Here is a 10,000-nt window from a genome sequence, read left to right as displayed (position 1 = left end):
GACATGTTCTTTGCGGTTTTCCTTTGAAAACTGGGCTATTCCTATATTGCTTGAAAGACCTCTTAACACAGTCTTGGCCTCGGGCATGTTTTCCTGCAATAAATTTGTAGCCTGTGTTTACATTTATATTGGTTTATCTTACACATTTCGACATTGTACTAAGACTATTACATTTTCAGAACATTTTGACTGTAATACTTCATGTGTAGTATACAGTAGTGTTTACATAAAGTGCCACTGTTTCTACATTGGTAAGACTTCAAGAAAGCTTTCGGCTTGTATTAAGGAGCATTGTGCAGCTATTAGGAGCCGTGATCAGAAAAATGCACTTGCTAAACATAGTTTAAGTTGCACAGGTTTTACTAAATTTCATTTCTTTGTGTTGGAGCATGTGAATTCTTTCTTTAATGATATTGATACACTGCTTGAAGTCCGAGAATTAAACTGGCAATTATTGTTAAATGCGGACTCTGCTCCAGGACTGAATGAAAATTTAAATTGATGCATGGAAGTTTTATTTTTATTTGTGTCTTTTTTTGGTCAGTTTTCTAGTTTTTATTTTGTATATATTTATATATATACATATATATATATATATATATATATATATATATATATATATATGTATGGCTCTAGGGCAGTTGATCGAAAGACCAACTGTTCGAATCCAACCCCACCGAACACCGTTTACTGAAACTGCTTTCACCGAAAAAGCAGTTTCAATAAACGGAAGGTAAAACACACACACACATACACAAAAACAAAAAGAAAAACACACACACACCATGTTTACGCAGGGGGGCTTTGCCCCCTTGCACCCCCCCACACCCCCCTACTTTTATATTCTCACTCCGAGTTCGCACTACAGTAGGGAAAAGGGAATATTCCCTTATCCCCACTGTAGTCTGATCTCACCCACTACCACTTCCCCCTGATTCCCTGTACCTTTACGAAGGTTTCACGAAAGCACTTTTCACATTAAAAAGTGCTTTTGCGAAACTGTGACAGCCTGTTTCACTTTCGGTGAAACAGTCTTTTGGTAGACTGTCCTAGACCCATATATATATATATATATATATATATATATATATATATATATATATATATATATATATATATTATAGTGAATTTAGACATTAATAACTGCTGTTTTGTTACACTAGCTGTTGTGTCCTTGTATACTAATATTCCACATCAGGAAGGGTTGCAAAATGTGAAAAAAATACCTTAGAAATTATGCAAATTTTGGATATACCAGGATTATGACTTTAAGTGTTTTAATAGAAACAGTATTGTGCAATAATTTTTTCCATTTCAATTGCAAAGTGTATCAGCAAATTAAAGGGGTAGCCATAGGCTCGAAAATGGCTCCACACTATGCCAATCTTCTACTTGCTACTTGTGAAGTAGATACTCTTGTTCATTTACTGGGGTTCCAGGACACCCCCTTATACCACCATTATATTGATGACATCCTTTTTACATGGGTGGGCCCTGCCAAAGGCTGGAAGATGTCTTACTAGCCATGAGTGACAGTATTAGTTTTTTGAAATTTGTTAAATCAGGTTCTGGTAACACTGTTTCCTTTCTTGATACTTCTATTTTTATTGATGTCACCAGCAGGAGCATAGTCTCTAACATTTTCAGAAAGGAAACCCATTGTAACAACTTTTTAGATTTTACCAGCCAACACCCATTCTACATCAAAAGGAATGTGTTAAGTGGTCATTTCATTAGACTCTCCAGACTGGTTAGCATGGATACTACTTTTTATGTTGAGATGGACTTTTTGTGTAATCTGTTTTCGCAAAAACGTTACCCTAAGTATCTTGTGTCTAGTGTGGCTCAGGAAGTGGCTAGAGACAGACACAATAAATTTCAGCCCATTCTTCACTCTGGTTTTACACCTAAACAAAATAATACTGCTGCTTTTCCAGGCAGGATGTTGAGTTTCCCGATACTTATTTGCAGGAATATGGAATGTATCAGGGATGTCATCTCTCACAACTGGAACATTGTTACTAGTTCATAGAATTTGTCTAACTTGTTAGGGGATTCGCCATTGTTTGCATATAAAAAGACTAAAACAACTAGAAATTCACTTGAGAACAGAGACTCAGCACTGGTGTTAAATTCTGTTAGAAATATTACTGACCCACCTAGCATGTTCAAGTGTGGCACATGTTTTTGTTGCAAGTTTATTTTCAAAGGGAACTGCTACAGTTTTGTACACAATGACTATAAAGTTACATTTGCCCATCATTTTGACTGTTCATCTACTAATTTGGTTCATGCTGTAGTTTGTAATTCTTGTCCTTGTGGAAAAGACTTGCAGGAAACTGTCAGAGAGAATAAAAGAACATTGTAGGGCTATCAGAAGTTCTGACTCTCGAAATGCACTAGTTAGGCGTTTGCTAACTTGTACTAATTTTGAAAAATTTCTGTTTTTAGTATTACAGCAAGTAGAACTGTTTTTTGGTGAATATGCTACTCTTCTGGAGGTTAAGGAACTAAAATGGCAACTTTTACTGGGAGCGGATTCAGCTCCTGGTTTGAATCATAATAATTTAAAATGTGCTTTGAAAATGGCTTACCTGAGTCACATGACAGACTCACTTTTCACTAGTTTGCTGTATGCTATATATTGTACATGATTTTTCAGGTCACTTCATTACCATATAATGATATGTGCATATTTAAAGAAGGATAGGGTTACTTCATTGGCTGTTACTGTTTTACTGCTTTATTGCCATATGATATGTAATATATATTTGATGATTTTCTTTGTACATTCTTATTTCTGAAGAAGATCTTACATATTAAAAGAACATAAGCACGTTCAATTACTGGTTCTGGTGTTGTTTTTTCATATAGCTGTAGAAATGTTTTTGCCAGTGTAAAGTTCTTTCTTTGTTTTTCAGCTTGTTGGTTTTATTGGCATTAGTATTCTTCTGGCTTAGGAGCTATGAATGAAGATAATAACAACAACACAGAACAGGGCATGGATGGCCAGTCTAGCTTTAATGCTTCTCCCCACACTGTTCCATGAAATTTCATGGACCTGATAGACTCGTTATCGGAGTCTAATGACAGAAACCAAATGCTACTGAGCAGATTTCAGCAGTTTCTAAATGAACACATTGGCGAAGCAGGAAGGGGTGTTTTTACTGATAGAAGAAGAGAAGTGCCTATGTCAATACAGGATTCTTCACAGGATTAGTCTCAGGATTTTTCACAAAGCTCTTCCACTAGTGCATCACATACAGATCTTCAAATGGACTCTTTGCTGCATTTTCTGAGTTTGGATAATTTATCTAATACATTTATAGGAGACTCGCAGTTAACCCATTCATAGAACCAGCAGGCTGAGCGTCTGAATGGTTTATGAAGACAGCAGAACTGTAAGTCTTTAATTTACACACTGGAAAGGCTTCATATGGTATATAAAAATATAACTTATGACAACATGTACTTGGAAGCCTGTATTTCTCATAATACTGTGCCACAGGGACGGCACATGTATAAGTATTCAAATAGAACTACAGCAGACTCTCCATTATATTTGGAATTGAATGAATTATTTAATGATATGGGGATGCAAACAATTAAAATTCTCATAAATCATAACATCATCAGACTTGAAGCACTTTCTAGTCTGCATGAAGAAGTTTTATCTCATCCAGAAGTTAATATATGCAGATCCCTATTTGACAATATTGCTCACAGGGTCTCAAGGCATGTATCTGAAAATATTTAGACTAAAAATAATAAGCTGCAGAGGGATTTGAGGCAATGCAGTTCATGAACAGCTTATCCTGTCTTATCCACCTCAGGAAGACCCTTGCAGTATGTTCAAAGGAGACCTGCTTTTCCATACTCTACTGCAACACTCCTGTTAATTGCAAAGAAGCTCCTGTGTCTCCTCCACCTCCATCCCCACCCTGCCCAGGTGTTTATAGTAACAGCAATACAGATGTTGTTCAAAATCTTAATGTTAATCAGCAGCCTTTTTTACCTCAGAGCAGTTTATCTTCAGACAGAATGGCTTTCTCCCCTCAGAGAGGAGGGAGAGGGTGAAGTGCTGTGAGAGGGGGCAGTAAAGGAAGGGGTAGAGTCAACTGGAGATATCGAGATTTGGGGAGCCCTATGACAACACGCAGTTATGCCAGGAATATGCACTAAGTAGTACAAGTTCTGCACATAATACAGTTGCAGAGCAGTCTGCTTCTGTTAATACCTCCCATATAGCTTTGCAAAATGTGAATGACAATGCTGTGTTTAATCTGACATCCAGATCCTTGTCTGCAGAATATTTTTCACCCTGTTAAACAGAGGTTTTTCTTACATACCAGTGCAGAGAGCCTCTGTGGCTGAAGTTCTTCTTGATTTACGTTTGTTAGTGAGAAAGCTAAACCTCAGGTGTTATTTTGCTGACAGTGACTCTGAAGATGAACTGTTTGATTCTCAAATAACAGTAAATAATAATGCTGAATCTGTACAGTTAAAAAAAAAAGAGTTTGTTTAACCCAGTTCTAGACAGCACACTGTCTACTTTCCTTAATGTGTGTGAAAAGGATATAAGAAAAGTGTGCAATAACGTGAATACAGACAAATGGTTTCATTTGGCACATAAGGGGACTTTTGAACTCAGATCCCTTTTTACTGACAAGTCATTAAGAATAATGTGAGCTGACAAAGGTACAGGTGTAGTACTAATGGAGGAAGCTGAATATGTACTAAGAATAGAAGCGGATTTAACTGATAATGAATACTATAAAATGGTTTCTATTGAGTATGTTGAACAACAGTTTGATAAAATTGATTCATTACTGCTATCTCTGCAGAAATGTAGTAAAAAGTGTGTTTGGTAGTTTAGTGTAATTATATGTGGAGGGGATGCTATTTTCTTGTGATTTGTAGTGTTAGATGTTATGAAATTCGATGCTTTGGGTTTTAGATGTTCTGGTCTCCGTGTTATGAAATTAGATGTTATGGGTTTTAGAAGTTTTCCCATATATATAGATATATATGTGTATATATATATATATATATATATATATATATATATATATATATATATATATATATATATATGTGTGTGTGTGTGTGTGTGTGTGTGTGTGTGTGATATATAAATAATCATGGCTTGTCACAGTCCTCGGCTGGTAATCAACAAATGTGCCCTATTAATAGGAATGTTCCTCCTGGGGATTCCCTTAGTGCAGACTCTAGCAATGGGCATGCACATAGAGAGCCTACTAATAGACTGAATCAAGGAGTCATGAATGAACAAGTTTCCACGGCAGTGATTCCATTGGCTACATCTCCTGTCATTAAGAATGAATCATCGGTGTATGAGACACCTTTAACGGAGAATCTACACTCATCGTGTGTTGAGGGGTTGACATCTGAAGAGCTGTTGGTTAATGGCTCACACCTGAGCAATGAGCAAAACTTGGTCGTTAGACAGAAGAGTGGCTCTACAACCTTACAGCCAACTTCTTCTCTGCCTTTTCAGATTCGGAACAAATGGAAACAATTGACTGGGTCACCGGACCAATGAGGGAGATTCAAAAGACGATCCAAACCACGAGGCAACAACAGCATGCTGAAGAAGATGTGGGAGACACAGATAATGACTTAGTTTGGAACATTTTTCACAGGTATATTACCTCTAGTGAACGTAATGTCCTTAATATGGGCATATCTTTTATTCCTAGTGCATCTTCGAACATTGCTGATGCATTGATTGACTTGAAATTGACTCTGCGGAATGTACAACTAAAACTGATGTTTAAAAATGATGGTGAAGATGGTTTAGAGAATGTTGTTGAGAATGTCTTTAGAAAACCGAGTGCCTATAATCCACAATTTAACTTCACATTAGAAATGTTTTAAAAAGTATGTGAGACTGATTTATGAGTACTTTGAAGTATAGAAATAAACAACATAATAATCTCACTGAAAGCCAGAGAACTGCTTTATTAATACTGAGTCTATAAGAACAATTTCAATGATGGAGATTCATAAAATGATAGATGATATGACAAACGTTTTAATGCAATATGTGGAAAATGGCCTGATGACAAAAGAAATGTTTAGATATTTTGTAGTTGAGAAACCGCTGATTCCCATTTTTCAGGGTCTTCCAAAAATTCATAAAGACCCGTTGATTCCACCTTTCAGGCCCATAGTAGCCAGTGGAGGTTGTCTCACTGAGCCGCTCAGTATATATATTAAGAAACATCTACGGCCTGTATTGAATAAGTATGAGTTTATACTGCGTGACACTAAGCATTTGCTACAGGATTTATACTGTTATATAGAGACTAATGGTTCAGCAGTGAAGGGCTGTTTACTGGCTACATATGATGTCACGTCTTTGTTTACAGTGATCCCTAACAAAGAGGGAAACATGATGGTCAGGAGTTTCCTTGTAAGAAACATTTCATATTCTGAAAGCAAAATTGATTTAATATGTTTGTTGCTTTCACTAATGCTTGAGAATAATGTATTTTTATTCAATGGGCAATACTATCACCAGTTGTTGGGCGTAGCTATGGGCACATCATGTGACAATAGCTATGCCAACATGGTGATGGCTGAATGGGAATGTCAGTATTTCTTTCTGCATGCTTTGGCTATACAGCATCTTTTGTTCTATAGGCAGTTTGTAGATGATTTATATGTTATGTGGAAGGACAGTGAGAATGAGCTCTTATGTCTGACAGGAATCACAGTTGTGGGTTTTTGAGTTTTTCTGGCAAGATTTCATCAGGTGCTACTGAATTTCTAGATGTTAAGATTAGTTTTGATTCTGATGGTTTTATACATACTGAGAGATATGCTAAGGATTGTCAATGACCATCCTATTTACATCAAACAAGTATGCATCCTACCCATGTGTTTAACAACTTAGTCAAAGGACAGGTTATGAGTAGCTCAAGATTGACAGAGATATGAATTTATGTAGTGAATTTGATAGGATATGAAAGGATTTTATTAAGAGAGGTTATTCAGGTGAAACAGTGGATAACTTCACAAGTGAGGTTCAAGGAATGCGTAAGGGGAGGGCTCGATCGTATTTTTCTAAATCCGTAGAGTTTGTTACATGTAAAAGTGAAATGAAGGGTGTCCCCTTTAGTTTTGCATTCACTAGGGATCATGGTGAAATTAGAAGAATTATGCAGAAGAATTGGAGGATACTTAGGACCGACAGGCAAATTATAGATATAGTCGGTAATAAACCACATTTTACATTTAAGAATATGAGGAATCTTAAACGGAGACTATGCTACCCGAGAATGAACCCTTATAGTGAACAGTTGGTATCTGTAGAAGGAACATCTAGATGTGGGTCCTGTAATTTTTGTAGATACATCAATGATGGGATAGAGTTTAAACATCCAGACACAGGACAGGTATTCAGGTTTAAGTGTAAAGCAAACTGTAATGGTAAAAATCTTATATATTTAGCTACATGTACCTGTTGTGGCTCATTCTATGTTGGTAAAACCAACAGGAGGCTACGTGAATGGATTAGGGATCACTTATATTGCTATCGGAGAGGTCATATATATAGTGCCCTAGCCAAGTACACTATTGAGCTAGGTGAGTCACATAGTTTTAGGTTCAGTGTTTTAGAACTTATTGCAGAGGGAGAATGACTGGGGGATATTTCTAATAGGAATGAGAATGCAGAACTTAGATGGATCATTAATCTTCGGGCACATCTGGGTAATGGTCTTAATGACCATATTGCTATTATGGCAAGGCTCAGGGATAAGAGACTTACGAAATAATTTTTATTTTTGATTTTCTATATATTTTTTTTGTTTTTATATGCTTTTACATGTTTAATATTTAAAAAAATATATATAAACTTATGATTTGTAATAGTGAATTTTAATGATGGTTTTAAATAATAGTATTGTTACTGTCATTATGTTTATTGGGTGCTGATTTGTTGTTTGATTGGTTCATTTGAATTTAAGAGTGTATATAAGGAGATGATGTCATATCCTTTGTAGGTCTGAAGAAACAAATGATTTTGTGAAAGTGCTAACCCAAATAAAGTATTATGGACCTATCATCATTTTGTGGAAACTTTTATTCTGTGTTATCCTGCTTTATAGCTGTGTTTGGCAGTTTTGGTATTTACTCATTATTCAGCAGTTTATACCTTGGTGGTAATTTGTCTAAAATTTTGTGTGTGTGTGTCTGTGTATATATATATATATATATATATATATATATATATATATATATATATATATATATATATATATATATATACATACATACACACCTCAATATTTATTGGTAATATATCTATATACTGTTATACACATATATGGATCGCCATACAGATACACATGTGGGGGTGCAGGGGGGCTTGCCCCCCTGCAGAAATGTAATTAAAAGTGTGTTTGGTAGTTTGGTGTCATTATATGTGAAGGGGATTCTATTTTCTTGTGATTTGTAGCGTTAGATGTTATGAAATTTGTTGTTATGGGTTTTAGATGTTCTGGTCTCAGTGTTATGAAATTAGATGTTATGGGTTTTAGATGTTTTTAAGTAGACCCATATATATATATATATATATATATATATGTGTGTGTGTGTGTGTGTGTGTGTGTGTGTGTGTGTGATATATATGTATATGTATACACACACACACACACACACACACACACACACACACACACACACACACACACACACACACACACACACACACACCTCAGTATTTATTGGTAATATTTCTATATATTGTTATACACATATATAGATCTCCATACATATCTATGTCTCTCTCTCTCTCTATGTATCTTTCTTTTCAGATATATATATTTATAGATACTAATCCTTCCTAATTGCACACTGTCTCTTCCATATTGTAAACTGGCTGTAAAGAAGGGTATATTTGAAAAAACATCCTAAAACCATACACTGAGGTGGCTTACTGGTAAATTGCTTTGACTATGGTGTGCACAGTTCTGGGTTCAAGACATTTAAGGGATGTTTATTTTGTTGCTAGGCAGTACAAGGACTGTTGTATACAGAGTGATTAAAGCAGTTTTGAGCAGCTTTAGGCTTGTTTGTTTGGGTTTGCAAGATGGTAATCTAAAAACAAATAGGCACTTACACTGTGTAGGCTTCACTTACCAGTATGCAAATCTGCTTAGCATTTACATTTAAGCAATGCTTAAACCTGATCAGCATAGCGCAGCTCTGGTAACCTTTGGTCACATTCCAGTCAGATAAAATAGTAGGGTAATGACATCTTTAATGAGTGTATTTAACTTCCTGTTCATAATATGCTTCTTTATGCTGTCATTACAGTAGCAAGCTGTGTTACTATACTGTAGGGGACATCTGGGTATACATGGCGAGTGCCACAATCTTTTTTGTTTTTATTTGTTTTATACATGGGTAGCATACCAGGTTATATGCAGTCACACTTGCATGTTACACCAGCTATAGTGCACTGGTTAACAAAAATAGTTTAACACATATTGTATTATTACGTTAGTATTTTTAACAGTGCTTTTCCAAGTAAGAGTAGATTGCAGATTGTAGTAATAGAACCATACACCCCTGCATGCAAAGCTGGGACTCTGGGTATTAATTATCTTGTTCTTCGTGCTTGAGATGAATGTTTTTATGCATCTCCTATTGGATATTGATCTGATATGTTGATATTAACTGTAGACTACAATGTTTTTTGGACATGTCATTGAGGACTGCTGTCATGTAGTAATGGCATACCTTTCAGTTTCAGACTTCTATCTTTCAAAACATTCATCCTAATGCATAACCTGTTGGCTATCTACTTTCTGTCTTTCCTCTGTACAAATCTGCAGATGTCAGGTATTGCTAAGGCCATACCACTATGTAGGTGCCCACATTGAATTGTGCTGTGGGCCTGGACACTGCTGCTAGTTCCGACATATGGGGCATTCCTTAATGTGGGCCTTACCCATTTTCCTTGCCTGTG

This window comes from Protopterus annectens, chromosome 3.part1 (assembly GCF_019279795.1).
Source record: "Protopterus annectens isolate FY-2018-M chromosome 3.part1, PAN1.0, whole genome shotgun sequence".
Classification (NCBI taxonomy): Eukaryota; Metazoa; Chordata; order Ceratodontiformes; family Protopteridae; genus Protopterus; species Protopterus annectens.
This window is presented reverse-complemented; position numbering follows the sequence as displayed.